This window comes from Musa acuminata, chromosome BXJ3-9, assembly GCF_036884655.1.
Source record: "Musa acuminata AAA Group cultivar baxijiao chromosome BXJ3-9, Cavendish_Baxijiao_AAA, whole genome shotgun sequence".
In the NCBI taxonomy this organism is placed as follows: domain Eukaryota; kingdom Viridiplantae; phylum Streptophyta; class Magnoliopsida; order Zingiberales; family Musaceae; genus Musa; species Musa acuminata.
The window spans coordinates 32991674-33019110 of record NC_088357.1 but is presented as its reverse complement, the minus strand read 5'-3'; positions in this window follow the sequence as shown (position 1 = coordinate 33019110).

The following is a 27437-nucleotide window of genomic DNA, read 5'->3' as shown; positions in this document are numbered from 1 at the left end:
TTCTCTCAGGTGTAAATCCGAAATGAGAAATATCGGGCTTTGATACCAATTGTTAGGATCAAGAGCAATAAGAGGGAGGGGGGTGAATTAGTGCAGTGGTTAAAAACGTTAACTTCGTCAAATCTCTCGTACGATAAAAACCATTTCGGACGTAAAATTGATTTCAGAAACTTAGCTTGAAAGCATACGTAAATGTATTGAAGGCAGTAAGCTATTGAAGGGGTTTTCAGTAAGGTAATAGTAGGAAACAAAATGCAAACCAGATTAGACGGGAGTTTATAGTGGTTCGATCAATCGTGACCTACATCTACTCCTCCGATTCCTCTTCCGTCAAGGCCACCGGCATCCACTAACGATCTTTCTTTACTAGGCGAAGATCAACCTCCTTCTTACATTCCTCTTCTCCTTTTACCGGGTTTAGGAGACAACCCTTACAAGCACTCACTCTCCTTTCTAAAACAGAATTTTAACACTTAAGCTAGAGGAGGGATTTCTCAACTGATTTCTATAGTGTTTCTTTCCTTTTTTGCTCTCTGTTCTTTGAGATAAGTAATTTTAGCTGAAGCTTACTATGGTGTTTTGGGTGGATATTTCAGTAGAGACATGACTAGCTCTTGTTGAATCAAACTTCTATTGGCCTAAGATATTTAGAGATATGGAGAGACATGTAAAGCAATGTCAAGTGTGTCATTTCGCAAAAACAAAAAGTCAAAATTCTGGATTGTATACTCCATTGCGTATACCAAATGTTCCATGGGAGGATGTGAGTCTTGATTTCGTTTTGGGACTGCCAAGAACTCAAAGGAACAAGGATTCTATCATGGTTACTATTGATAGATTTTTTAAAATGTCTCACTTTATTCCCTACAATAAATTAAATAATACATCTCATATTGTTGATTTGTATTTTAAGGAGATTGTTAAATTGCATTGTATTTCAAGAACTATGGTGTCTAATCAAAATTCAAAATTTCTTAATTATTTTTAGAGAACTCTTTGCAGGAAGCTGGGTACTTATTTGAATTTCAGCAGCTCGCATCACCCACAAGCCGATGGGCAAACTAAGGTAACAAACAAAAGCTTAGGAAATTTGCTTAGAAGCTATATTAGCAAGAATATTAAGTAGTGGGATCTCATTCTTCCATAAATTGAGTTTTCTTATAATCATTCTATGCATCATAGTATTGGTAAGAGTCCTTTTGAGGTTGTTTATGGTACTAATCTTGTTAGTCCTTTGGACTTTGTCCCTCATTCGACAACTAAACAATTTAGTGTTGAATCTCAAATTTTGATGATGAAATAAATTGGTAAATTATTTGATCTAATCCATGTGTTGAGATAAGTATGCAGGATTAACTATGATAACAGTAAGACGTAAAGTAGATGATGGGTTGGAGTCGAAGGCTCGGACGATATACCGGGAGCTCGCTGAGAGTTCATCGTGAGATCATCGGAAGCACGCTGGAAGACTCGTCGAAAGCTCATCGGGAGATCGCCGAAAGCTCGTCGGAAGACTAGCTGAAAGTTGGTCAGGAGTTTGCTGGAAGCTTGTCGGAAGACTCACTAAGAAGTTTGCCGGAGGATCGTCGAGTGAAAGAATTGACGTACCGAATCACGCATGCCTTAATCATAGTTAGAATGATAATTAGAGTTTGATTTGGGAGGTAATCGCATCAACTATGTTAGGGGCCAATTAGGCTCGGAGTTAGGATGGTTTGGGCTAAAGACAAGGCCCAACCCGGTTGCTGGACTCTGACCATCGCTTGGAAGACCCAGTCTCCCAGGTGATCTGGGCGGTGGTACCGCCAGCAATTATTGCTGATAGCAGTGGTACCACCCCTGTCAGGCGGTGGTACCACTAGAGCTCGGTCTCCGAGCTATATCAGGTGGCAGTATCGCCTAATGTCAAACTTCAAGCGGTAGTACCGATTAGTAATAGCGGTGGTACCGCCAATACCCTGAAAAACTGGGATAAGATACTTTTTAGCTCCATTTTTGAAGTCATTGGGGGCTATAAATATCCCACCCTTTTCTGTATGAAAGGGCATCGAAAGTGTGAATATAATCTTGAATCTTTGGGGTGTAAAAGTGCTAGAGCTTTGTAACCATTCAAGAAAGAGGAGTAAGGCTTGTAAGGGTTCTCTCCTAAACCCGATAAAAGGAGAAAGAGTTATAAAAGGTGGTTGGTCTTCACCTATTGAAGGAAGGCCTTTAGTTGACGCTGGTGATCTCGATGGAGAAGGAATCCGAAAGTGGATGTAGGTCACATTGACCGAACCACTCTAAATTTTGATTTACATTTTATTTTGAGCAATTTACTTTAAACTACAAATCATTTCATAGCATACTACTTCTCCTTCTCATCTCACTTTCACTACGCTTACGTTCTCTTATGTCTCAAATTACTATCTTTCCAAATCGATTTCCATCGAACGTACGAATTATTTTATGAAATCGAAGAATTTTTCACTGCACTAATTCACCCCCCCCTCTTAGTGCCGCTATTGATCATAATAGCTGGTATCAGAGTGAGGTTCACTCTTGTTTGGTTTAAAACCTAAGCGAGATAACATTCGCCAGCAACCAAGATGGTCATTCAATTACATATCTACCTATGTTCAATGGGACGGATTAATGGATTTTGAGCTATGGAACATTATCGAAAATAATTTTTAAAAGTCTTCTCTTCCAATAAATGATTAGAATGAGTTGGAGAAGAAGACTTTCACTTTAAATACCAAGGCTTTGAATGCCTTGTTTTGTGCATTAGATAAAAACGAGTTTAATCGAGTGTCAATTTGTGAAACGACTTTTGATATTTGGCACACACTCGAAGTGACTCATGAAGGCACTAGTAGAGTGAAGGAATAAAAAATTAATCTTTTAGTGCATACTTATTTATTGTTTTGGATGAAACTGAGTGAGACTATTGGAGACATGTACACCCGATTTACAGATGTCGTCAATGGTCTAAAAGAACTTGGTAAATGTTTTTCGGATTTTGAACTTGTTAATAAAATTTTAAGATCCCTTACAAAGAGTTGGGATCCTAAAGTAATGGTCATTCAAGAGGCCAAAGATCCAAATAATTTTCCTCTCGAAGAACTAATTGGGTCACTAATGACCTATGAGATGACTTGTAAAGTTCATGAAGAGCTTGAGGACACCCTTCCAAAGAACAGGAAGGATATAGCACTAAGAACCCAAGAAGACTACTTAGAAGAAAACTCAAGTGATGAGGACCTTAATGAAGATTTGGAACTCTTAATAAGAAAATTCAAAAAATTCATAAAAATGAATAAATTTAAAAATGACACTAAAAATAAATTTGAATCTAAGAAAGATCAAGTAATATGTTACGAATGCAAGAAGCCGGGACATTACAAGAGCGAATGTCCCCTAGCCAAGAAGAGACAACCAAAGAAGAAGCTCTCAAAGCAATATGGGACGACTCAAGTGTATCCGAAGAAGAGGAGCCAATCAACACCGAGCAAGTTGCTCACTATGCGCTAATGGCTATCGGAGATGAGGTTAGTAATTCAATTAACGTAAATTTATCTTTTGATGAATTATTAAGTGCTTTTCATGATTTATTTGATGAATGTAAATTAATTAGTAAATAATATAAATTGTTAAAAAAAGAGTATTCTTCTCTTATTAGTGATTTGGATAGAGTAAAAGTTGAGCATAATAGTAGTTTAACTCCTTGTACGAAATGTGATGAACTAGAAATACTTAAAAAGGAAAACTTGTTACTCAAAGAAACCTTTGAAAAGTTTGAGGTTAGTAGCAAGTCTTTGAATATGATCCTTGCCAATAAGGATCACGTTCATAGGAAAAGTGGAATCAGATTTATGAGTAACTCTCACCAAAATCCAACCACCATTGTTAAAGGCCCGACCTTGTATGTTTCACCTCACACTAAATGCAACTTTTGTTGCAAACTTGGACATATTGCCTACAAATGTCCACTAAAAGATGCAGTCCACATAGATTGATTTATGTTCCTAAAAGAACCTCAAATATCTCAATGCAACATGATAAGATATATAGATCAATTTTTGAGGCATCCAAGGTCAAATAGGTACTAAAAATCATCATTTTTTATATAAAAATATACCATTACAAGCTAGGAGTAAGAGATGGTACCTTGATAGTGGATGCTCAAGGCATATGACCAGAGATCCATCTCAATTCTCTAAGCTCACTAGCCTAGACGAAGGATATGTCACCTTCGAAGATAACAACAAGGGTAAAATTATTGGCAAAGGAACCATAGGTAACAAATCTAACTTTTTTATTGAAGATGTGTTGTTGGTTGATGGCTTAAAGCATAACCTCTTGAGCATTAGTCAATTATGTGATAAAGGATATATTGTTAAATTTGAATCTAATGCTTGCATTATTGAAAAACACATCTATGATTGCACTAAAATAAAATAACGTATACACTATTGACGTCAATGATCTTTGCAATGAAATGTGTTTTTTGGTTTTGAATGACAATGCTTGGCTTTGGCATAGGAGATTAGGTCATGCTAACATGAAACTAATCTTTCAAATCTCATCTAAAGAACTTGTGAGAGGAATTCCTCATATTAAGTTCGTTAAAGACAATATGTGATGCATGTCAACTAGGAAAACAAATAAAAGGTAGTTTCAAACTAAAGAATCAAATAAGCACCCCTAGACTATTGCAATTGATTCATATGGACTTGTTTGGACCAATTGCTACATCAAGCCTAGGAGGTAGCAAATATGTCTTTGTTATTGTTGATGATTATAGTAGATATACTTGGACTTACTTCTTAGCACACAAAAATGATTGCTTTAGGTATTTCTCTAAGTTTTATAAACTTATTCAAAATGAAAAAGGTTTTATGATTTTGTCAATTCAAAGTGATCACAGTGGTGAATTATAAAACCATGATTTTCAAAAATTTTATAAGTCTAATGGATACGACCACAACTTCTTTATTCCAAGAAATCCTCAACAAAATGGAGTAGTAAAAAGAAAGAATAGAAACTTATAAGAATACCCTACCTAAATATTTTTGAGCTGAAGCCATAAATACGACATGCTATGTTATGAATGTTAGGAAAGCAATTGGCACTAAGAAGGGGGGTGAATTAGTACAGTAGTAAAAATTACATCTTCAAAAACTTCGTTGCGATAAAATCGGTTTCATAAAGATGTTAACTTGAAATTATGCGGAAACGTAGTGAAGGAGGAATTTAGTTTGCAGTAAGGTAAATACAAGAATAAAATGCAAACAAGATTTTAGAGTGGTTTGGTCGTCGTGACCTACATCCACTTCGTCGATTCCTCTTCCGTTGAGGCCATCGGCATCTACTATTGATCTTCTTTCAACGGGCGAAGATCAATTACCCTTTTACACCCCTCTTTTCCTTTTCACGGGTTTGGGAGACAACCCTTACAAGAACTCACTCCTCTCTTATAGAATTCTAAACTTAGAGTGGAGGAGGGAATTTCTAAAGAGATTGCAGTAGCGATTTTTCACTTTTGAATCCTCTGTGCTTGTGTCTTTTAACTAGGGATGAGAGGGATATTTATAGGCTTCAAGTTAATTCAAACTTGGAGCCTAAAACTTTCCTATCCCGGGTTCCCCGGGCACGGGCGGTACCACCGCTTACGCTGGGTGGTACAACCGCCCAGACTAGTGGTACCACCGCCTGACACAGTCTCGAAGATTGTGCCATGACGGTGAGACTACTTGGGGCACCTTTTGGGCCTCTTATTGGGCCCAATACAGTCCTTACATAGGCCTAGTTGGCTCCTAATTGGGTTGGCCTAAATCCAAACCCAATTATGTGCTAACTACAAAATCAAAGACATAATCTGAGCTAAACAAGTCTGTAAGTCTATTCTTCCGGCGAGCTTCCAACGATCTTCCGACGAACTTCCGATGATCTCTCGGCAATGTTTCGGCGGACTTCTAGCAAGCTCTTGGACTTCATGATGATCTTCTTAACAAGTTCCGATGAGCTTCTCTGGCAAGCTCTAAGACTTCTCGGCTGGTTTCGCTAGAACTTCCGACGAACGTTCAGACTTCCGACAAACTCTCGAACCCCCAATGAAATTACGTCCTTGACTCCGGGACTTCATTTTGCTTCATGCCTTACTATCATAGTTAATCATGCACATGTAAAAACATACTTCGATCTAGATAATTAATACTAAGCATTAATCATGTTGTCCAGCATGTCATTGGTCCCTCGACGCTTTGTCCGATTCTTCGGCGCATCGTCCTCTCTTGCGGCCTATTGCCCAATCGGCCAATTGACTCTGCAACTCTGATATCTTAGGCATAATATCCACTCTTCTTGGCCTGATGCCCGAATCTATGGCCCGAAGCCTTTTGTTGATACGTCGACCGATCCTCCGACTCGACATCCAATCTTTTGACATGTTTTCCTCCGGCTCAACATGATTTTTCCTACTTTAATTGTCTCATCCTAATCGAAGCATCCTATGTCACTCAAAATGTAGATTAAAATATAAACACTTATCAATTAGTTTCATCAACAAAATATGAGATTCAATAATGAATAGGGTTTTAGTAAGACCATTATTTTCCAAAACTCTTTATGAGTTGTGGAACAACAAAAAAGCCCAACGTTTCATACTTTAAAGTTTTTGGGTGTAAATATTTTATTTTGAATGAAAAATATACCTTAGGAAAGTTTGATGCAAAATCCAATGAGGAAATTTTTCTTGGTTATTCTTCTATTTCAAAGGCTTTCCGAATCTTCAATAAAAGAACTTTAGTTATAGAAGAATCTATTCATGTTATTTTTAATGAAATTTTCGAAGTTAAGAAAAATGATTTTGATGATGATCTTAAATTTGATACTTTGAATTTAAATGAATCCCTTTCTCCATCTAGCAATTTGGATACATCTTCTTCCGAACCTTCTTTACCGAAAGAATGGAAGTATGTAGATGCTCATCCTAAGGAGCTAATTATAGGAGACACATCGAAAGGGGTTCAAACTCATTCTTCTCTTAAGAATTTTTATGCCAACGCTGCTTTTGTCTCCCAAATTGAACCTAAATACATTAACGAAGCCATGAAAGATGATTCATGGGTTATCACAATACAAGAAGAATTAAATCAATTTGAGAGAAGTGAAGTGTGGAAGCATGTTCCAAGGTCAAATGACTATTTAGTTATTAATACTAAATGGGTCTTTAGAAATAAGCAAGATGAATTAGGTATCGTAGTTAGAAACAAGGCTAGATTAGTGGCTAAGGGTTTCAACCAAAAAGAAGGTATAGATTATGAAGAAACTTTAGCTCTTGTGACACAATTAGAAGCCATCAGGATGCTCCTTGCCTATGCTAGTAGTAATAATTTTAAGTTATTTCAAATGGATGTTAAAAATATTTTTCTTAATTGCTTTATCTCCGAAAAAGTTTATGTTGAACAACCTCCCGAATATAAGAATGATAATTTTCTAATCATATGTTTAAATTAACTAAAGCTCTCTATGGATTGAAACAAGCTCTAAGCGCTTGGTATGAGAGACTTAGCTCATTTTTAATTCATAATAATTTCTCTAAAGGCAAGGTCGATACTATATTGTTTATTAAAAATTTTGAAAATGATTTTCTTATTGTTCAAATTTATATTGATGACATTATTTTTTATTCTACAAATAGATCCTTAGGTGAATCATTTGTCAAAAGCACGAGTCCATAATTTGAAATGAGCCTAATAAGGGAACTAATATTCTTTTTAGGCTTACAAATTAACGACGGCGGCGGTACTTCCTGGAAGACCTAGTCTCCCAAGTGGTATGGGCAATGGTACCACCAGCCATTATTGTTGACAGCGGTGGTATCGCCCCTGTCAGGCGATGGTACCGCTAGAGCTCGGTCTCCGAACTCAGTCAGGTGGTAGTACTGCCCAGACTGAGCAATAGTACCACCCAGACTGAGCGATAGTACTGCCCAATGTCAGACTGTAGGTGGTAGTACTACCCAGTAATGATGGTGGTACCGCCAGTACCTCGGAAAACTGGGATAATACACTTTTTGGCTCCATTTTTGAAGCTATTGGGGCTATAAATACCCCACCCTTTTCTGTATGAAAGGGCACCGAAAGTGTGATTATAATCTTGAATCTTTGGGGTGTAAAAGTGCTAGAGTTTTTCTCCTCCGTTCTTTGCTTTGTAACTATTCAAGAAAGAGAAGTAAGGCATGTAAGGGTTCTCTCCTAAACCTGATAAAAGGAGAAAGAGCTGTAAAAGATGCTTGGTCTTCACCTATTGAAGGAAGGCCTTTAGTGGATGCCGGTGACCTCGACGGAGGAGGAATCCGAAAGTGGATGTAGGTTACATTGACCGAACCACTCTAAATTCGGGTTTGCATTTTGTTTTGAGCAATTTACTTTAAATTGTAAATTATTTCATAGCAAACTGCTTCTCCTCCTCATCTTGCATTCACTACGCTTACGCTCTGTTACGTTTCAAGTTTCTATCTTTCCAAATCGATTTCCATCGAATGTACAAATTATTTTATGAAATCGAAGAATTTTTCGCTGCACTAATTCACCCACCCCCCCCCCCGCCCCCCTCTCTCTTAGAGCCGCTCTTGATCCTGACAGTTGGTATCAGAGTGAGATTCACTCTTGTTTGGTTTAAAACCCAAGAGAGATGGCATTTACCGGTAACCAAAAGGGTCATTCAATTACACGTCCATCCATATTCAATGGGATGGATTACATATATTGGAAGACTAGAATGAAGATCTTCCTAATTTCAATAGATTTTGAGCTATGGAACGTTTTCGAAAATGGTTTTCAAAAGTCTGCTCTTCCAATGAATGATTGGAATGGGTTGGAGAAGAAGACTTTCACTTTAAATGCTAAGGCTATGAATGCCTTGTTTTGTGCATTAGATAAAAACGAGTTTAATTGAGTCAATTTATGAAACGACTTTTGATATTTGGCACACACTCGAAGTGACTCATGAAGGCACTAGTAGAGTGAATGAGTCAAAAATTAATCTTTTAGTTCACACTTATTTGTTGTTTCGGATGAAACTGAGTGAGACCATTGGAGACATGTACACCTGATTTACAGATGTCATCAATAGTCTAAAAGGACTTGGTAAAAGTTTCTTGGATTTTGAACTTGTTAATAATATTTTAAGACCCCTTTTAAAGAGTTGGGATCCTAAAGTAACGGCTATTCAAGAGGCCAAAGATCTAAATAATTTTCCTCTCGAAGAACTAATTGGGTCACTAATGACCTATGAGATGACTTGTAAAGCTCATGAAGAGCTTGAGGACACCCTTCCAAAGAATAGTAAGATATGACGTTAAGAACTCAAGAAGACCACTTGAAAGAAAACTCAAGTGATGAGGACCTTAATGAAGATTTGGCATTCTTAACAAGAAAATTCATAAAAAGGAATAAATTTAAAAATAATACAAAAAATAAATTTGAACATAAGAAAGATCAAATAATATGCTACGAATGCAAGAAGCCGAGACATTACAAAAGCGAATGTCCCCTACCCAAGAAGAGGCAACCGAAGAAGAAGACTCTCAAAGAAACATGGGACGACTCAAGTGCATCCGAAGAAGAGGAGCCAACCAACATCGAGCAAGTTGCTCACTATGCACTAATGGCTATCGGAGATGAGGTAAGTAATTCAATTGACGCAAATTTATCTTTTGATGAATTATTAAGTGATTTTCATTATTTGTTTAATGAATGTAAATTAATTAGTAAATAATATAAATTGTTAAAAAAAGAGCATGCTTCTCTTATTAATGATTTGGATAGATTAAAGGTTGAGCATAATAATATTTTAACAACTTGTACAAAATGTGATGAACTAGAAATACTTAAAAAGGAAAACTTACTACTCAAAGAAACCTTAGAAAAATTTGAGGTTGGTAGCAAGTCTTTGAACATGATCCTTGTCAATAAGGGTTACGTTTATAGGAGATGTGGAATCGGATTTGTGAGTAGCTCTCATCAAAATTCAACCACCTTTGTTAAAGGCCCGACCTTGCATGTTCCTCACACCAAATGCAACTTTTGTTGCAAACTTGGACATTTTGCCTACAAATATCCACTTAAAAGATGCAGTCCACATAGATTGATTTGGGTTCATAAAAGAACCTCAAATGACTCAATGCAATATGAGAAGATATATAGATCAATTTTTGAGGCACCCAAGGTCAAATGGGTAGCTAAAAATCATCTTTTTTTATAGAAAAATGTACCATCACAAGCTAGCAGTAAGAGATGGTACCTTGATAGTAGATGCTCAAGGCATATAACCAGAGATCCATCTCAATTCTCTAAGCTCACTAGCCTAGACGAAGGATATGTCACCTTTGGAAACAACAACAAGGGTAAAATCATTGGCAAAGAAACCATAGGTAACAAATCCAACCTTTTATTGAGGATGTGTTGTTGGTTGATGGCTTAAAGCATAACCTCTTGAGTATTAGTCAATTATGTGATAAAGGATATATTGTTAAATTTGAATCTAATACTTACATTATTGAAACACATATCTATGATTGCACTAAAACAAAATAATGTATACACTATTAACATCAATGATCTTTGTAATGAAATGTGTTTTTCGATTTTGAATGACGATGCTTGGCTTTGGCATAGGAGATTAGGTCATGCTAGCATAAAACTAATCTCTCAAATCTCATCTAAAAAACTTGTGAGAGGAATTCCTCACATTAAGTTCGTTAAAGACAATGTGTGTGATGCATGTCAACTAAGAAAATAAATAAAATGTAGTTTCAAACCGAAGAATCAAATAAGCACCTCTAGACCATTGCAATTGATTCATATGGACTTGTTTGGATCAATTGCTACATCAAGCCTAGGAGGTAGCAAATATGTCTTTGTTATTATTGACGATTATAATAGATATACTTGAACTTACTTCTTAGCACACAAAAATGATTGCTTTAGGTATTTCTCTAAGTTTTGTAAGCTTGTTCAAAATGAAAAAGGTTTTATGATTTCGTCAATTTGAAGTGATCATGGTGGTGAATTTCAAAACCATGATTTCCAAGAATTTTGTGAGTCTAAAGGATACGACCACAACTTCTCTACTCTATGAAATCCTTAACAAAATAGACTAATAGAATGAAAGAATAGAAACTTACAAGAAATGTCAAGAACCATGTTAAACAAACATAGCCTACCCAAATATTTTTGGGCCCAAGCCATAAATACGATATGCTATATTATGAATAGGGTTTTAGTAAGACTAATACTTTTCAAAACTTTGTGGAACAATAAAAAGCCCAACGCTTTATACTTTAAAGTTTTCGGGTGTAAATATTTTATTTTGAATGAAAAAGATACCTTAGGAAAGTTTGATGCAAAATCTGATAAGGAAAATTTTCTTGGTTATTCTTCTATTTCAAAGGCTTTCTGAATCTTCAATAAAAGAACTTTAGTTATAGAAGAATCTATTCATGTTATTTTTAATAAAATTTCTAAAGTTAAGAAAAATGATTTTGATGATGATCTTAAATTTGATACTTTGAATTTAAATAAATCCCTTTCTCCATCTAGCAATTTGGATGCATATTCTTCCGAACCTTCTTTACCGAAGGAATGGAAGTATGTAAATTCTCATCGTAAGGAGCTAATTATAGGAGACACATCGAAAATGGTTCAAACTCATTCTTCTCTTAAGAATTTTTGTGTCAACGCTGCTTTTGTCTCCCAAATTGAACCTAAATGTATTGACAAAGCCATGAAAGATGATTCATGGGTCATCACAATGCAAGAAGAATTGAATCAATTTGAAAGAAATGAAGTATGGAAGCTTGTTCCAAGGCCAAATGACCTTTTAGTTATTAATACTAAATGGGTCTTTAGAAACAAACAAGATGAATTTGGTATCGCGGTTAGAAACAAGGCTAGATTAGTGGCCATAGGTTTCAACCAAAAAGAATGTATCGATTATACAAAAACTTTGCTCCTATGGTACGATTAGAAGCCATCAAGATGCTCCTTGCCTATGCTAGTAGTAATAATTTTAAGTTATTTCAAATGGATGTTAAAAGTACTTTTTATAATATCTTTATCTCTGAAGAAGTTTATATTGAACAGCCTCCCGAATTTGAGAATGATAATTTTTCTAATCATATGTTTAAATTAACTAAAGCTCTTTATAGATTGAAACAAGCCCCAAGGGCTTGGCATGAGAGACTTAGCTCATTTCTAATTCATAATAATTTTTCTAAAGGCAAGGTCGATACTACATTGTTTATTAAAAATTTTGAAAATAATTTTTCTTATTATTCAAATTTATGTTGATGATATTATTTTTGGTTCTACAAATGGATTCTTATGTGAATCATTTACCAAAAGCACGAGTCTAGAATTTGAAATGAGCCTAATGGGGGAACTAACATTCTTTTTAGGCTTACAAACTAAATAACCTAGCAATTGTATTTTTCTTAATCAAACAAAATATGTTTTAGACTTGCTAAAAAGATTTAACATGGATAGTTCAAAGGCTATCAACACTCCTATTAGTACCTTTACTAAGTTAGACATTGATGAAAGTGGAGAAAGCTTTGATCAAAAAGCATATAGGGTATGATAGGTAGTTTGCTTTACCTCACCGCAACTAGACCGGACATCATGTTTAGCGTAGGACTTTGTGCTAGATTTCAATTCAACCCTAAGCAATCTCATTTAAAAGCTATTAAAAGGATATTTAGATACCTAAAAGGAACTCTTAAACTAGGATTATGGTATCCTAAATCTAAGAATTTTGAATTGTTTAGTTATGCCGATATGGATTTTGCTAGATGTAGTTTATGTTGAATCTCGTATTTTGATGATGAAACCAATTGATAATTATGTTTATGTTTTAATCTGTGCTTTGAGTGATGTAGGATGCTTCGATTAGGATGATTTAATTAAAGCAGGAAAAATCATGTTGGGCCGGAGGAACATGTCAGAAGATTGGACGTTAGGCCGGTGGATCGGTCGACGTATCGACAGAAGGCTTCGAGCCGTGGACTCGGGCATCGGGCCAAGAAGAGTGGGTATTGTGCCATGGATATTGGAGTTGCAGAGTCAACTGGCCGATTGGGCAATAGGCCGCAGGAGAGGACGATGCGCCGAAGAATCGGACGAAGCGTCGAGGGACCAATGACATGCCGGACAACTTGGTTAATTGCTTAGGATTAATTGTCTCGATCGAAGTTTTGTTTTACATATGCAGGATTAACTACAATCGAAGTAAGACATGCAGCAAGAGTTGCACCGGAGTCAAGACTATGATCACGTTGGGAGTTCGAGAGTTCGACGGAAGTCTGGACGGTTGTCGGAGGTTCTACGGGAACAAATCCGAGAAGTCCAGGTGCTTGCCAAAAAAGTCAGTCAGAGCATCGCCGAAGGTTCGTCGGAAGTTCGCCGGAAGAAGCAATTGACGCACCGGAGCAAGTTGTAGTAAATGTCTTAAGAAATATCGTAGTTACGGATTTCTAGGGTCCTGGCGGTACCACCTCTTAATTGGGGCGGTACAACCGCTTGGCAGCTCGGAGATTGAGCCTCTGGGCGGTGCCATCGCTTGACAGGGGCGATTGCACCGTCTAGTCTCGCTCGGAGACTGAGCACTGGCAATGCCACCGCTTGACTGGGGCGGTTGCACCGCCTGGCAGAGCTCGGAGACCAAGCTCAAGCGGTTCCACCGCTTGTCAAGGGCGGTTGCACTGCCTAGTCTCGCTCGGAGACTAAGCCCAAGCGGTGCCATTGCCTGCCTAGGGCGATTGCATCACCTAGCTTTCCTAGGAGACCCTCTCCTGGGCGGTGCCACCGCCGACCCTGGCGATACCACCGCTTGGCAGGAATTCATGTCCGAATGGGTTGATCCATTCAGCCCAATTTGGGTCTGTCAAGGGCCCAATTGCCCCCATATTAAGTTAATGGGATCACATCCCATTCCTAACTTAATCTACATGCTAACTATGACATTTCTTAAGACATTTACTACAACTTGCTCCAGTGCATCAATCGCTTCTTCCGGCGAGCTTTCGGCGAACTTCCGTCGATCATCCGATGAACCCTCGGTGATGCTCCTACGGACTTCCGGCAAACTCCTGGACTTACGACGATCCATTGGCGAGTTCCGACGAGCTTCTTTAGCAAGCTCCTGGACTTCTCGGACTCTCGAACTCTCGAACTCCGGCACAACTCCTGCTGCATTTCTTACTTCCATCGTAGTTAATCCTGCACATGTAAAACAAAACTTCGATCGAGATAATTAATCCTAAGCAATTAACCAAGTTGTCCGGCATGTCATTGGTCCCTTGACGCTTCATCTGATTCTTCGGCGCATCGTCCTCTCCTACGGCCTATTGCCCAATCGTCTAGTTGACTCCACAACTCCGATATCCTTGGCACAATACCCGCGCTTCTTGGCCCGATGCCCGAGTCCACGACTCGAAGCCTTCTGTTGATACGTCGATCGATCCACCGGCCCGACATCCAATCTTCTGACATGTTCCTCCGGCATAACATGTTTTTTCCTACTTTAATTATCTCATCCTGATCGAAGCATCCTACGTCACTCAAAACGTAGATTAAAACATAAACATATATCAAGTGGTTTCATCATCAAAATATGAGATTCAATAAAGATATGATGAAGTAATTTGGTGTTGAAGGGTAGTAAATGTTCATAGCTTTTTGGAAGAATAAATAAATTTAGATTACCAAAAATAATACCTAAGGCATTAGAATAAGTGGTCCCAACTGATTCTCCGTCTCATTGTCTTCTAAAGTAACAACCTCTCCTTTTTTTAGCAATTCCTATAAGGTTACAAATTATACTATCCATAATGGGTATATGATGTCCTAAGAGATAAGTGGAGATCCTATCGTATTCATCCACATGCAAGTTATTATAAAATAATCTAACAAGTCTAGGATAGATAGGTTCACTTATTTGAATGATTGGGAGGATATCTAGATTAGCAAATCATTGAACTGGTTCCAAATTGCCCAATTCCTCTAAATTTACGTATTTCCTCTTATGAACATTTCTAAACTCTATGGCTAGAAATTTAAGGGCATGTTGAGGAGAATCAAAGAGTGTGGAGTCATAGGTTTGATCTACTCTCCTCTTTCCTTTGTCCCTCGAGGATCTTCTAGAAGCCATGAGACTAAACATATAAATAATGAGAGAACTACATATAAGAGGCAAAATCTATCAATGAATTGAGAGAAAAGGTTTGAGAATTACACTTGTAGTGATCTTCTTGAAAGGTTGAGTTTGATCCTTAGATTTGAAGAAGAGAAAGTTTTCCTTGTGTTTCTAGAGGAGAAGCAAGGAGAATGAGGGGTGCAGAGAGGTTTAGAGGTGTGGGGAAGAGATGTAGGAGGGCTTATGGTCGATTCTACCATTGGCCCTAAAAGCCTTTTTATAGGGCATAGTTGTAGGTGGTACCATCGCCAGATGGGTGGTACCACCGCCTATAACTAGTGCCTACTAGCGGTGCTACCACTAGTCTGATGATGCCACTACCGGTGCACTGTTTTCCTCAACTTATCATTTTTTTTTTATTTACCATTATTGCTTCTCAATAGGCAAGAATTCTTGCCTACTCTTTTAGGCAAGATCATAGTCATTTTGTGGTGCGAATGCTTATTCGCATAAATATCGTATCAAATCAAAATGAAGTTCAATTTTTGTAAATGGGAGGAAGAACTTTTATTGAAATTATCAATTCATAAAAGACCAATCATACCAATGTTCCATGAATCAGATTTCCCTTTTTGTAATAAGAAGAAATAATAGCAAATGAAGACTCAATTTTCAAATGTCGAGAAATCCAGAAATCCGAAAACTGTGAGAAAGGAACTCATGTATAAGAATTCTCAAGTTTCAAATATTAAGAGATCAAGATCAAGTGCTTATCACATAAGATTTCAAATAATCATTGCATCATCAAGTCATCAAACATGATCTTATGGAATATAAGTATCATTTTGTAACTAATAGTTTTAATTCTAATGATATTTTCTTTATTATTTTGGCTAGAGAGCTTTATGAGTTATTTTGGATCTCTGGTCATAAGCTTTGAGTATCCACTATCAAACTATCATTCTTGCTACTAGCTTATTATGTTAGATTATTCTACAAAAAGGGTGATTTTTAGGTATCCATTTGACCTTGGGTATCTCAAAAATTGATCTATACAACTTATCATGTTGCATTGAGTCATTTGAGGTTCCTTTAGGAACCTAAATCAATTTATGTGGACTATATATCTTAAATGGACATTTGTACGCAACATGTCCAGGTTTGCAACAAAAGTTGCATTTGGTGTGAGGTGATACATGCAAAGTAGGGCCTTTAACAAAGGTGGTTGGATTTTGGTTGGAGCTACTCATAAATCCGATTCCGCCTCTTCTATGGACGTGACTCTTATTGGCAAGGATCATGTTCAAGGACTTGCTACCAACCTCAAACTTTTCTAAGGTTTTTTTGAGTAGCAAGTTTTCCTTCTTAAGTACCTCTAAGTGTTCACACTTGGTACATGGAGGTAAAGAAGGATTATCATGCTTAAGTTTTTCAAATTCAACATTTAAAATGGCATGCTCCTTTTTCAAAGAGCTATACTTTTTACTCAAAGTTCTATATTCATCAAACAATTCATGAAAAGCACTTAAAAGCTCGTCGAAAGATAAATATACATCTAATGAACTGCTTACCTCATCTCCGATATGTTAGTATCAAGAGTGGCACTAAGAGGGGGGGGGGGTGAATTAGTATAGTGAAAGAATTACGTCGATTCAAGAAATTTTGTATGATAAAAATTAGTTTTGACTCAAATCATTGTTTCACTTTAAATAAGTAGAGAAGAAGAGGTAGGGCAGATTGCAATGTAGTAAAGTTGAATGCAGTAAAGAAAATTTACAATAAGGAAAGAACACATCAGAATTTATAGTGGTTCGGTCGTTGTGACCTACGTCCACTTCCGATTCCTCCTCTATCAAGGTCACCGGTATCCACTAATGGTCCTCCTTCAATAGGCGAAGACCAACCACCTTTTAAAGCTCTTTCTCCTTTTACCGGGTTTAGGAGATAACCTTTACAAGCCTCACTCCTCTTTCTTGGATGGTTACAAAGCTAAGAGAGAGAGGGGAAGACTCTTCTCACTTTTACAATACTTTAACACCCCAGGAATTCAAGATTGTGTTAACACTTTTTGTTGTCTTTCATGCAGAAAAGGGTGAGGTATTTATAGGCACCAATGGCTTCAAAATTGGAGCCAAAAAGTGTCTCATCCCGATTTTTTGGGGTACTGGCGGTACAACCGTCATTACTGGGTGGTACTACTGTCCGACACTCTGACACTAGGTGGTACCAGTGCCTAGTCTGGGCAATACGACTGCCTAACAAAGCTTGGAAATCGAGCTCTAGTGGTACCACCGCTTGAAAGGGGCGGTACCACCATTGGGAGCATTAACTACCGACGGCACTATCGCCCAGAACACCTAGGAGACCGAGTCCCAAGCGGTGCCACCGTCGACCATTAATGCTGCCAACGATGGTACCGCCAGCAGTGGTTTCAGGTGCTAAAATGGATTGTTCAATCTGGCCCAATTCAGCCCTATTAAGGGCTCAATTGACCCCTAATTGAATTAGTGGGATTACCTCTCAATTCTAACTCAATTTAAGTTCTAACTATAATGATTAAGACATTTAATAAATCATTCTTATTCTGGTACGTCAATTGTTCTTCCGGCGAGCTTCTAGCGATCTTCCGACGAACTTCCAACGATCTCTCGGTAATGTACCGACGGACTCCCGGCAAGCTCTTGGACTTTACGACGATCTTCTTGGCAAGTTCCGACGAGCTTCTTTGGCAAGCTCTTGGACTTCTCGATCAGTTCCGGTAGAACTTCCGATGAACGTTCGGACTTCCGACGAACTCTCGATCTCCCAGCGAAGTCTTAATCTTGATTCTGGCACAACATTTGCTTTATGTCTTACCGCTATCGTAGTTAATCCTACACACTTTTCTCAACATATATATTAGATCAAAGAATTTACTAATTGATTTCATCATCAAAATCTGAGATTTAATAATCTCTCCCTTTTTTATGATGACAATCAATTGATAACGAAGTTAACCTTAACTCCCTCTATCTATATGCCATACTTGAGAAAAGACATTCTTGAATTCAAAGCCTTTAAATTCAAGCATCAAATCAATAAGTGATTAAGTATATCAAAAATCATTAAGTGATGGAGCAAGGATATGAAGTAAACTTAATGCCAAGTAAATTGACATTTCAAATTTTATGAAAGCCTTATATACGAGATGAAACAATTTCATCAAAGCCTTTTTTTTAAAAAAAATTGAGAAAGTTCGAAAAAGATATACATTAAATTCATACATTCAGACAATTTAACATTCCTAACTCTCTTCTAATAAAATTAAATTATTCTACATTTAAAGGTTTTGTAAAGATATCGGCCAATTGATGTTTCGTATCAATAAACTCTAAAGATATGTCATGGTTATTAACATGATCTCTTATGAAATGATGCATAATGTTAATATATTTAGTTCTAGAGTATTGAATGAGATTTTTTGTTAAATATATTGTACTTGTGTTATCACATTTTATGGAATGTTTTTAAGGTGAATCTTATAATCTTCTAAAATGTTTTTCATCCACACAATTTGTGCACAATATGCACTAGCCGCTATATATTCGGCTTTGGTTGTAGATAGTGCAACCGAGTTTTGTTTCTTGGAAGACCAAGAGACAAGTTCATGACCTAAGAATTGATATGTTCTAGATATGCTTTTTCTATCTATTCTACATCCAGCAAAATCCGCATCAGCATAAGTAATTAGTTCAAAGTTTTCAGATATAGGATACCATAATCTTGGATTAGTAGTTCCTTTAAAGATATTTAAGAATTTTTTTAACTACTTTAAGATGAGATACCTTAGGATTAGATTAAAACTTAGCAGAAAATCTTACGCTAAACATGATATCTGGTCTAGTTGCAATAAGGTATAGTAAACTACTTATCATACCCCTATAAACTTTTTTATCAAAGCTTTCTCCACTTTCGTCAATGTCTAACTTAGTGGAGATACTCATAGGAGTATTGATCGCCTTTGAGCTAGAGGTACTCATAGGAGTATTGTCTAACTTAGTAGAGGTACTCAGTAAACCACCACCGGCCATGGTTTCAAGTGCTGAATGGGCTATTCAATTCGGCCCAATTCAACCTTGTTAAAGGCCCAGTTGACCCCTAACTGAGTTAGTGGGATTACCTCCCAATCCTAACTCAATTTAAGTTCTAACTATAATGATTAAGACATTTAATAAATCATTCTTGTTCTGGTATGTCAATTTTTCTTCCGGCGAACTTCTGACGATTTCTCGGCAATGTTCCGACGGACTCCCGGCAAGCTCCTGGACTTTACGACGATCTTCTTGGCGAGTTCCGATGAGCTTCTTTGGCAAGCTCTTGGACTTCTTGGTCAGTTTTGGTAGAACTTTCGATGAACTATTACGGGTTTAGTTGGAATTGCCTAAGTCGTGAGGCACCCTTGCGACCAAGTCCCGAACTTAGCTTGAGTTGCCTAAGTCGCAACGCACCCTTGCGCCAACTTCTCGAACTTAGCTGGGATTGCCTAAGTCATGAGGCGCCCTTGCGACATATGCGTTCGTAAAGGTTCAACCTAGTTGCAACCTCGTACAGGTCCCAATGGACTTATAAAACATAAAGTTGATTAGATTGAAAATGAGCTACGGACAAGTCCCGACATCTCACAAAGAGGGAAGCTTTATAAGCAATTCAGTAAGAACCTTGTGTGCATAGGAGAAAAGAGAGAAAGGAGGAAAGCAAGGACTTTCGAATGTAGAACGAATAGTTGCAAGTCCATAAACAATTGCTTACCGGGTGCTGGGTGCAAAGGCAAGTTCCTATTAAGTCAACGTGTGAACTTGTAAAGATTTTTCCCTATGCCACCTAGGGGGTTCTAAGGTGCTGAGATGGCTGACATTTCATGCGCTACAGCGGGCTATAGAAAACAACCTACGGTACGCGAAAATGGAGCCATTTTGAAGCTTTTTGGCCCGACGCGGTGAGTGGTCACACTATGCACTGTAACCTATTCAAACATGTATTTTTACAAGCAAAAATACACAAAATCAAGGCAAAACAGGCTATCATGTCTCTGTTCAAGCATGCAAAGATGAATGGGTCGTTGAACGAAGTTATTGCGAGTGTGCAATGACCGTTCGTGACATTCTCCCCCACTTAAACTATCGTCGCCCTCGTCGACGCTTGTTGATAGTTGTTGATTATTGCTTCTTTATATCATAAGGCATTTTTGGGCTCCCAATTGGTTTTAGTTCGGGGAAGCTTTCGCCACTTCACTAAGTACTCGGTCTGCTCAATTCCATTGGGTAGCTTTATCTTGCGATCTACTAGAATGGTTTCAACTCACTTCTCGTAGGAGGCTCTGGTAGGGGGTAGCTGAGTTGGAACACTTCAGGAAGCATTTTGTGGATCTGAGTGGTAGGCTTTCAAGTTGCTAGCATGAAAAACATTATGAATTTTGAGCCACGTTGGCAGTTGCAACCTGTAGGAGACGTTGCCCACCCTATTGATAATTGGGAAGGGCCCTTCATACATGCACACCAATCCTTTACTTTGTTCCTAAAGAATTGGAGTGATGCTGGTTAGAGCATCACCAATACCAAATTGCCGACTTTAAACTCTTACGGTCGCCTTCCCAAGTCGGCCCACATCTTTATCTTTTTGGCTACCTTCTTCAAGTAAGCCCGTACAATATCTATATTTTAGTGCCATTCTTTTACAAAGTGATATACTAACGGACTACTCCTGGTGTATCCGATAGCTAAGGTGTGAGAAGTTGATGGTTGTTGTCTTGTAATGATCTCGAAAGGGCTCTTGTCGGACATAGAGCTCCGCTACAAGTTGTAGGGGAATTAGGCTATGTCCAATAGCTTCACTCAATCTTGTTGGTTGGCACTCACGTAGTGCCAAAGATATTACTCCAGGAGCGAGTTTATCCTTTCGGTTTGGTCATCCATCTTAGGGTAGAGGTTTGTGGAGAAGTATAGCTTGGACCCCAACAATTTGAATAGCTTAGCCCAAAATCATCCTAGGAACCGAGCGTCTCGATCACTAATGATATTGTGCAAGACTCCCCAATACTTCACCACATTCTTCATCATCAGTTTAGATGCCTCCCCTACTGAATAGTGTAGGGACGCAGTAATAAAAGTTGTAAACTTTGAAAATCAATCGACCACTACTAGTATCGATTCTAATCCCCCTACTATCGGCAAGCTTGATATGAAGTCCAAAGAAATGCTCTCCCACGACCTTTCTAGGATAGGCAAATACTCCAAAAGCCCCACCGGCTTCCGCTGCTCCACCTTGTCTTATTGATAAATGAGGCACGTTCGAACATATTCCTCCACATCAGTCCCCATTTTCGGCCAGTAGAAGGCCCTCTCCATGAGAGCCAAGGTTCTATGAATGCCTGGATGTCTAGCCCAAAGGGAATTGTGACACTCTCTTAAGAGCTCATGCCTTAAATTGTCCACTCGAGGGACATAAACCCTATTCCCTTTTGTGTTCATGAGTCCCTCCTGGACCCAAAATTGTTGTGCCTTGCCTTCTTTAATGAGCTGCATCAGGGTTACTACCTGGGAATCACTTTACAGTCCATCCCTGATCTTGGAAAGGAAGTTGGAGTGCAACTAACTTGCTTGGCCTCTACTCTCCAATTGTAGGCATTCACATGCTCCACCTTCTAACTCAATGCATCGGCCATGACATATGCCTTTCCAGGCTTATACTCCATTGTCATATCAAACTTAGCCAGGAAGTCTTGCCATCGTGCTTACTTTGGGGAGAGTTTCTTCTGAGTTTAGAAATAGCTCAAAGCGATATTGTCTGTCCTCAGCACAAATCGTTATCCAAGAAGATAGTGCTGCCAAACTCATAGATAGTGGACCATCGTTGTCATCTCCTTCTCGTACACTAGATACCACCGCTCGATCTCATTGAGCTTGCGGCTCTCATAGGCCACCAGATGACCCTCCTGCATGAGTACTACCCCAATAGCAAAGTCTGAAGCATCTGTATCGACTTCGAAGAGCTCCCCATAGTCCAAAAATTTGAGCACCGATTCTTCCAACACAGCAGCCTTCAGATCCTAGAATGCAACTTCAAATTTATCAGACCACCTCCAAGGCTGCTCTTTCTTTAGCAACTCCATTAGTGCAGTTGCATGCTTCGAATACCCCATTATGAAGTGTTAATAGTAGTTAACGAAACTAAGGAAGGATCTCAACTCTAGCAACTTCTTTGGAGTTCGCCATTCCACAACAACTTGCACCTTTGATTTGTCCATCTGAATGGAGCCATCGTCGATTCAATGCCCTAAGAATAAAATCTCCGCTTGAGCAAAGTAGCACTTCTCCCTCTTCATGAACAAAGTGTTCTCCCTGATAATCTTGAAAATTGTCCGAAGGTGCTCGACTTGCTCCTCGAGTGTTTGATTGTAGATAACGATATCGTCCATGTAGACGACCACAAACTTATCCAAATACTCTTTGAATAATTGGTTTATAAGAGTGCAGAATGTGGCCGGAGTGTTGGTTAAGCTGAAAGGCATCACTAAGAACTCAAATGCTCTATACCTGGTCGTGCAGGTAGTCTTAGCTTCGTCACCTTCAGCAATGTACACCTGCTAGTACCCTGACCAGAGGTCGAGTTTGGAGAAATACTTGGCCTTGCCCAATTGGTCGAACAAGTCCGCGATGAGCGAGATTGGATACTTGTTCTTTACCGTCACTTTGTTGAGGGCTCGATAATCGACGCATAATTAGAGGCTTCTATTTTGTTTCTTTTGGAAGAGAATAGGAGCTTCAAATGGTGCTTTAGAACTGCGGATGATATCCCCACTTAGCAGTTCATCTAATTGCTTTCTGAGTTCTGCCAACTCAGGAGGGGGCATACGGTATGGCGGTCTCATTGGAGGCTTCACTCCTGTCTCCAGCTCGATATGATGATCCATGCCTCTGCATGATGGTAGTGTCTTCGGAAACTCGGGTAGCATAACGTCTGTGAAATCCTTTAGCACGTTAGCTACCACAGTAGGTTCATGAATGACCTTATCATCGAGTAGCTCTAGCTTCATAGCAGTCATGAATATTAATTCGCCTTTTCGTACCCCTTTCTAAAGTTATAACGTTGATATCTGTTAGAGTTCCCTGGTTCCTCTTGTTGAATCTCGGATTTTGATGATGAAGTCAATTGTCATTTGTTATCTAATCTATATGTTGAGATAAGTGTGCAGGATTAACTATGATAAAAGTAAGATATGCAGTAGGAGTTGCGCCGAAATCAAGACAATGATCACGTTAGGAGTTTGAGAGTTCGACGGAAGTTCGGACAATCGTCGGAGGTTCTGCGGGAACAAATCCGAGAAGTCCATGAGCTTGCCAAAGAAGCTCGTCGAAACTCGCCAAGTGGATCGTCGCAAGTCCAGGAGTTTGCCGGAAGTCCGTAGGAGCATCACCGAGGGTTCATCGGATGATCGACGGAAGTTCGTCGGAAGATCGCCGGAAGAAACGATTGACGCACCGGAGCAAGTTGTAGTAAATGTCCTAGGAAATATCATAGTTCGCACAATGATTAAGTTGGAAATGGGAGGTGATCCTATTAACTTAATCTTGGGGTAATTGGGCCCCTGAAAAACCCAAATTGGGCCGAATGGATCAACCCATTCGGACCCTGATTTCTGTCAGGCGGTTGAACCGCCCCAGCTAGGAGGTGGCACCGCCTGAGCTCGGTCTTCGAGCTCTAGCAAGAGGTGCAACCGCCTTAGTCAAGCGGTGGCACCGCCTGAGCTTGGTCTTCGACCTCTGGCAGGAGGTGCAACCGCCCCTGACAGGAGGTGGCACCGCCTAGAGGCTCAGTCTTCGAGCTCTGCCAGGCGGTGCAACCGCCTCAGTCAGGAGGTGCAACCGCCAGATCTCGAAAATCCGGGAATTGACAGTTTTGAGCTCGAAATTCAAACTGGGTTAGGGCATATAAATACCCCACACTTTCAGCACTGAAAGAGCACCAAAAACACACCGAAATCCTGATCTTATTCTGTGATTTTTAGAGCTCAAAATTGTTGTAAAGGCCAAAAGTTCTTCTCCCTCTTTTCTTCCAAGTTCTGATCTTTAAAGAGAGGAGAGAAAATTCTGTAAGGGTTGTCTCCTAAGCCCGTCAAAAGGAGTGAAACTGTAAAAAGGTGGTTGGCCTTCGCCTATTGAAGGAAGGCCTCTAGTAGACGTCAGTGACCTCATCGGTGGAGGAAGCCAAAAGTGGATGTAGGTCAAGATTGACCGAACCACTCTAAATCTCAGTTTGCATTTACTTTGAGCATCTTATCCTTACTGCAAACCTCCTCAATAGCTTACTGCCTTCTACACATTTACGATCGTGTTTTAAAGTTTAGTATTTTCTGAATCAGCGTTTAGACGTAAATCAGTTTTATCGTACGAACATCATATTTCAGTTTGCGCTTACATTTTAACTTTAATCATAACTACAAACTGCCTTCATAGATTTCCTTTAACTACATCTCGCTTGATTACAAGTTAAAGAGATTTACGAATTAGCTTTTCTACCGAAATCGCTTTTATCGTACGAACACATTTTTAATCGTTGAAAGTTTTCTGCTGCCACTAATTCACCCCCCCCCCCCCCCCCTCTTAGTGCTCTTGATCCTAACAATTGGTATCAGAGCGGGGTTAACTCTCAAATGGATTAAAACCCAAGAGAGATGGCATACGCCGGAAACCAAGAGGGCCACTCTATTACACGTCCACTCATGTTCAATGGGACGGACTACACCTATTGGAAGACCCGAATGAGGATCTTTCTTATTTCTATGGATTTTGAACTTTGGAATCTTGTCGAAAATGGATTTTCGAAGTCTTCTCTTCCAATGATCGATTGGAATGAATTGGAGAAGAAGGCTTTCGCTCTTAATGCAAAGGCTATGAATGCCTTATTTTGTGCGCTTGATAAAAATGAGTTCAACCGTGTTTCGGTTTGTGAAACCGCATTTGATATTTGGCACACACTCGAAGTGACTCACGAAGGCACAAGTAGAGTGAAAGAGTTAAAAATCAATCTTTTGATACATTTTTTCGAACTTTTCCGGATGAAATCGAGTGAGACTATTGGCGACATGTTTACCCGTTTCACGGATATCGTCAACGGTCTAAAAGGACTCAGAAAAAGTTTTTCGGATTTTGAGCTCGTAAATAAGATTCTAAGATCCCTTCCTAAGAGTTGGGATCGTAAAGTCACTGCTATTCAAGAGGCGAAAGATCTAAACAACTTCCCTCTTAAAGAACTAATCGGGTCGTTAATGACCTACGAGATGACTTACAAAGCTCATGAAGAGCAAGAAGATATCCTTCCAAAGAACAGGAAGGATATGGCACTTAGAACTTCAGAAGACCACTTGAGAGAAAACTCAAGTGATGAGGACTGTGACGATGACTTGGCACTTCTAACAAGAAAATTTAAAAAATTCATTAAAAGAAACAAGTTTAAGAATGGAACAAAAAATAAATTTGAACCCAAGAAGGACCAAGTTATTTGCTATGAGTGCAAAAAGTCAGGACACTACAAGAGTAATTGTCCCCAAGTCAAAAATAGAATATTAAAGAAGAAGGTGCTCAAAGCAACGTGGGATGACTCGAGCGCGTCCGAAGAAGAGGAGTCCAACACCGAGCAAGTTGCTCATTACGCCTTAATAGCCATCGGGGAGGAGGTAACGAATTTAATAGATGCAGATTTATCATTTGATGAATTATTAAATGTCTTCCATGACTTATTTGATGAATGCAAGATTATTAGTAGAAAATACAAATTGCTAAAAAAGGAGCATGATAGTCTTACTTGTAATTTTGATAAGTTAAAAACTGAATATCATGATAGTTTAGGTTTATGCATAAAATGCCATGATCTAGAAACTCTTGAAAAGGAAAACTTGCTACTTAAAGACACCTTGAAGAAATTCGAGGTTTGTAGCAAGTCTTTGAACATGATCCTTGCAAACAAGGGTCATGTTCCCAAAAGAAGTGGAATCGGATTTGTGAGAAGTCCTCACCAAAATCCAACCACCTTCATAAAAGGCCTCATCTTACATGTTCGACACCAAAGCAAATGTAACTTTTGTTGCAAACTTGGACACAAAACGCATTATTGTCCATTCAAGAAAATTAGTCCGAACAAATTAATTTGGGTTCCTAAAGGAACTATGATAAATTCTATGCAACATGATAAACAATGTAGATCTATTTTTGAGGCACCCAAAAGCAAATGGGTACCTAAAGATCATCCTTTCTTGTAGAAACCTACACCATCGCAAGCTAGGAGCAAGAGATGGTACCTTGATAGTGGATGCTCAAGGCATATGACCGGAGATCCATCTCAATTCTCTAAGCTCACTAGTATAGACGAAGGCTATGTCACCTTCGGAGACAACAAGGGTACAATCATTGGCAAAGGAACCATAGGTAACAAATCCAACTTCTTTATTGAAGATGTTTTGTTAGTTGATGGTTTAAAACATAACCTCTTGAGTATTAGTCAATTATGTGATAAAGGATATATTGTCGGATTCGAATCTAATGCTTGCATCATTGAAAAACCACACAAAAACACGTCTATGATTGCATTAAAACAAAATAATGTATACACTATTGACATCAATGATTTGTGTAATGAAATGTGTTTTTCGGTTTTGAATGAGGATGCTTGGCTATGGCATAAAAGATTAGGTCATGCTAGCATGAAACTAATCACTCAAATATCATCTAAAGAACTTGTAAGAGGAATTTCTCATATCAAGTTCATCAAAGATAATGTATGTGATGCTTGCCAATTAGGTAAACAAATTAAGGGTAGTTTCAAATCTAAGAATCAAATAAGCACCTCTAGGCCCTTACAATTGATCCATATGGACTTGTTCGGATCAATCTCTGCATCAAGCCTAGGAGGTAGCAAATACGCCTTCGTCATTGTGGATGACTATAGCAGATACACATGGACTTACTTCTTAAAACAGAAAAATGAATGCTTTAGATATTTTACCAAGTTTTGTAAACTTGTTCAAAATGAGAAGGGTTCTATGATTTCGTCAATTAGAAGTGATCACGGTGGTGAATTTCAAAACCATGATTTCCAAGAATTTTGTGAACTCAATGGATACAACCATAATTTCTCTACTCCTAGAAATCCTCAACAAAATGGAGTAGTAGAAAGAAAAAATCAAAATTTATAAGAAATGGCAAGAACCATGTTGAATGAACATA